This window comes from Perognathus longimembris, chromosome 16 (assembly GCF_023159225.1).
Source record: "Perognathus longimembris pacificus isolate PPM17 chromosome 16, ASM2315922v1, whole genome shotgun sequence".
NCBI classification, from domain to species: Eukaryota; Metazoa; Chordata; class Mammalia; order Rodentia; family Heteromyidae; genus Perognathus; species Perognathus longimembris.
In genome coordinates, this window is record NC_063176.1 from 6,798,765 (window position 1) to 6,803,743 (window position 4,979).

Sequence of the window (4,979 nt, forward strand, 5' to 3'; positions counted from 1 at the left end):
CTTTTTTTTTTTTTTTTTTTTTTTGGCCAGTCCTGGGCCTTGGACTCAGGGCCTGAGCACTGTCCCTGGCTTCTTCCCGCTCAAGGCTAGCACTCTGCCACTTGAGCCACAGCGCCGCTTCTGGCCGTTTTCTGTATATGTGGTGCTGGGGAATCGAACCTAGGGCCTCGTGTATCCGAGGCAGGCACTCTTGCCACTAGGCCATATCCCCAGCCCCAGGAGTAGGCAAACTTTTAAGATTGCTTTAATTAGTGACCAGTGTTGACTTTTAAGTGACATTCTTTTCTTTAGGATTTTATGTGTATCTGTTGATTTTAGCAATTCCAATGGAGTTAACGTAATGAAATCAAGCAGATACACCTACATCGTAGCCACACTTAGCGTACTCAGCCAGTGGAGGTGAGAAAGTCAGCATGGTATATAGTTGTGTTGCTTTTTGTCCAGCCACCTGCCATTTTTTTGTCTTCTCTTTCACTTTAGTTTTAGTTCCTTGTGCTTAAATTGGCTTAATAGCAAATTACTTGAAGAATTTGCCTGCTTTATGTAAAGTTAGCACTTTAAGATTTCTTTATAGACATGAAAAGGTGTTTTCATTGGAGAAAATTGCTCCCAATTAGTGGATGTTGTATCAGTCCGGGTATTTACTTCCTGAATTTTGATCAATATTTCGTGTTCGTACATTAATCATCTTTATAAAACAGTGATTTGGGTGGGGTTTGTTGGGAGGGGGTGCTTTAATGGCTTAAGATGTTGCACATTGTTTTTTTTAACCTATGCAGTTAAATTTTTTTCTAGAAATAGCATTTGTGTTGAACAGTAACACTTTATACGTGTATGTGTGTGTGTATGTGTATATATATATACGCATGTTTATTTTTGTCTCTTTGGGGAGGGTTGCTTTTAGGCTTGTTTGCAAAAGGGCAGTTGTTTTCTTTGAGGCTTTTTTTTTTTCCCTCCAGGATAATAGTGTGTGAAAGTTTGTGAGCAGATGAAACCTGAATATGCAGGTTCAATCGATTGATTTAGATTTTCATATCTTATATCTACGCCAGAATCTGTTTTACCATATATATTTATTTTGAATGGATATAGTAATTTTCACAGCTTAATTTGATTTTGCAGTGAACAAACCACTAGGTTTATCTCAGATATCAACCACATTGAACAAATTTTTATCTCAAATACCAACCATTAGGAATTTTTTTTTGGGGGGGGGGGAACCTTTTCTGGCACAGTTACTTCTTAATTGTAGGGTGTTAAGTTACATCTTTGAGGGAAACCTTTTCTCATAGATGGTTAGTGTCCATGTGGCCGGCTACTCAGTCGAGTAAAGAACTATGAGTGATAGTTGGAAAAGCAAAGCCAAAATTGAGATACATAATTATTTCCTCCAGTTCTACACAGTATGACTTGTGAGATTTCCAAAGCCAGCTGTTGCCAGGCGAATTCCCGAGAGCTGGCATGGGTTCTGATGACAGCCGCAACTTGAGGACGAGTGAAAACCCATGATAAATTCCCCAGACCTGAGACACCTTCATTCTCAGGGATCTCCCCAAGCTGGGAGTCGTGGGGTGCTGTGGCCGCTTCCGTCTGCAGTTGCGGCTGTGTGCGTCGTGTGCGGCTGGGCTGGTGGGCTGATGGGTGGTCTGTGAAGAAAGGCATGTGTTCCCCAACTGTACTTTCTTTGGCCTTTTGCCAAAGAGTATGAACGAATCCAGCATAGGATTTTTCTTCTTGTTAGTTGTTCATTGCAGTAAAATAAAGCATGCTCTCAGTAGGGCATCTTGAATTTTGACCTCCCATGTTCTATTTTGAAATAACCTGGATTTCATTGTCCCCTCCCTTCCTCCCCTCCCTCTCCCCTCCTTTCCCCTTCCTCCCTCCCTCTTCCTTCTCCCTCTTCCTCCTCTCTTTCTTTTTAAAAAGTTATTTTGGGTTTTCTGATACAAAGCCTGGCTATGTAACCCAGGCTGGCATTAAACTTGAGATCCTTCTGCTTCAGCCTCCCAAGTGTTGGGATTCCAAGTTTGCACCAGCACGTGCAGCTCTACCGGTTCTCTCCCTCCAGTGCTAGCGATCAAACCCATGGCGGGATGCTTGCTAAGCAGGCACTCAAGCGGTGAGCCTCGCCTCTAGCTCATTTTTTTACAGAATGATCTCTTTGAGGCAGATAATAAGATTTTGGTGTAATACAACATGCAAGATTAGTGACAAGCATTAGTGTATATATAATAATGTGGAAAAGTAAATCTAAGGTTAAAGTTTGAGGTAAAAGTTGGTTGAAGCCAGGCACCAGTGGCTCATCCCCGTTATCCTAGTTCCTCAGGAGGCTGAGATCTGAGGATACAGTTGGAAGCCAGCCCAGGCAGGAAAGTTAACCACCATTTTTGGTGGAGCTGTGGCTCAAGGGACAGGACGCTAGCCTTGAGCACAAAAAAAAGTTCAGGGACAGCAGCCAGGCCCTGAGTTCAAGCCCCAGGACTGGCGCATATACACAGAAAAGTTGAATTGGGAATTGACTGGGAGGCCAAAGATTTAAAATAGCAGAAGATTCTTTCAAGACATGAGTGAGTGGTTTGAGACTAGTGTGTATTTTGTGTGCATGAGTGAGAATTTATAAATGTTGACTTCTAGGCTCCGACAATCATTTTCAGTAGGAGATTCAGCTGCAAATATTTATGTTTTATGACTTAAATTATAAAGCTAGTTAAATCTTTCTGATAACTAGTTTTAATGTTCACGAGCACAAGTTACCTAAGTTCCCCTTTACATTTTTGAGAAATTGTCATCATTAAGCACAGGTTAGAGATTGGGAGTCTGTTTGAGGAAGGAGTCTTTGTGGATTCTTTCATATTGCAAAGGAAAAAAAATGCCTTCTGGGAAATTGAACTGATTTTTAATCTAACCTTTAAGACTAGAAAAGTGAAAAAAAGAAATTAAAATCCCTTATTAAATTGAACTGTAAAAACACCATTACTGGAAATGAATTGGGACTTGAGGCCTTTCAGAAAATGTGGACTGGATTGTCAGGCCTATATTAGGTTCTGGACCTTAATGCCATGTATTTTTACTGATGAAAAGTTGTTTCAATGAAAAGTATATTAGTAATCAGACCTTCTAGTCCACTTGAGAGTTTTACCATTTGAAAAATGTGATACTTGCATGAAACTGTTTGAATCTTGTTAGTCTCCCCTTATTCCTAGACGTGAAGCTAGAATTTTTCCCTTTTGATAAAGGAAGGGAACAAGAGCATGTTATTTTGTATATTGATATATAGTAACTAGTGATAAACTTGAAATGCTAGACTAGATTACAAACTTAATCCTAGGTATAGTCTTATGAAAATGTATCTCTTAATTATTTTTGAACTATATACACGTTTTCCAAGATATTTTAAGTTATGTATTTTTTTTTCAGAGCTGCTTCTTATTTTGGGGCTACTTTTTATTTTTAATTGAGGTGTAATTCCTAAGGGGCTAAGTTGTCTGATAAGGCTTCCTATAACTATGGCTGGATGTCTTCCAAGATGGACTGTTTTACATTTTAGAGTCATTTCTAAAGTTATGTGGTCATTAACTTTGGGAGCTGTTTTGCATATGAGTGCTGATACACATTAAAACCCAAGTTGACCTCAACTTCCATCACCCCATTGAATGTTGACAGTGGAAGGAATACCTTGCCTTTAGTATGCTATTACTTCTGGACTGATAGCTGAGGAAGAAACTGAATTTTCTTCGGTGCATAAGTCAGAAAAACTTAGAGCTATTGTGTGTAGTGTCCTTGTTCACCTCAGAAGATGAAGTGAGCTAGCTGATAGTGTTAATTCAGATTTAAGAAATGATCTGAATCTTGGTTTGTGTAAATTTACAATATGCCTGCAATATTAACTGAATCAGATAGCTCTTCCGGTTTCGTATGTGTACATAGGCTCCCGGTCCCACATCCACTAGTTACTGAACTTGGTAAACTGGCATTGTAACATTACAACAATGTTTTGTTGCACCAATTTTATAAACTTTTACAGTGCAATACTTGTTATTTTTCTGAAGCAAACCAAAGGTATATTTCTCAAGGTTCATGCTGCTTTCTTTAGCAGCATTTGACAGAGGATCTTTTTATACATTTGTAGTAGATTAAAAAAAATGCAAATTTTTTAAAAAATTGTAAACCATGTACCAATATTTTTGGTTGAAATTGTGTAGGGTAAGTTAAAGTTAAATTGCATTCTATTAACCGATACGAGTGTATTTCTGTAAGCATAGTTACATTAAAATAAAGTTTTAAAAAACATCGTGTCTTTATTGATGCGAAGACTCAACTTTTCATCTTTCTTGGCTGAGCATTGAGCTGTCACTGTTTATGTCCTGTTTCCCCATCCCCAGTGGGGATTGAACTTGAAGTCCCTTTAGCTTCTTTTTCATGTAAGGTCCTCTCTCTCTCTCTCTCTCTCTCTCTCTCTCTCTCTCTCTCTCTCTCTCTCTCTCTCTCTCTCTCTCTCTCTCCCCCTCTCCCTCTCCCTCTCCCTCCCCCCTTTTCTCTCCCCCCCTCTCCCTCTCTCCCTCTCTCCCCCCTCCCTCCCCGTCTCCTCCCCCTCTCTCCCTCTCTATCTCTCTGCTGTTCCCAGGGCTTGTAAGGCGCTGCCCCTGAGTTTTTTGTTTGCTTTTTTTGCTCAAGGCTAGCACTCCTATCACTTAAGCGACAGCTTGACTTCAACTTTTTAGTGGTAGAGTGCTTGCCTAGCATGCATGGAACCCTGGGTTCGATTCCTCAGCACCATATGAACAGGAAAAGCTGGAAGTGGCGCTGTGGCTCAAGAGGTAGAGTGCTAGCCTTGAGCAAAAAGAAGCCAGGGACAGTGCTCAGGCCCTGAGTTCAAGCCCCAGGAGTGGAAAATTTTTTTCATGGACTTTCCTGCCTGGGTTGGCTTTAAACCACGATCCCGAGATCTCAGCCTCCTGAGTAGCTTGGATTGCAGGTTT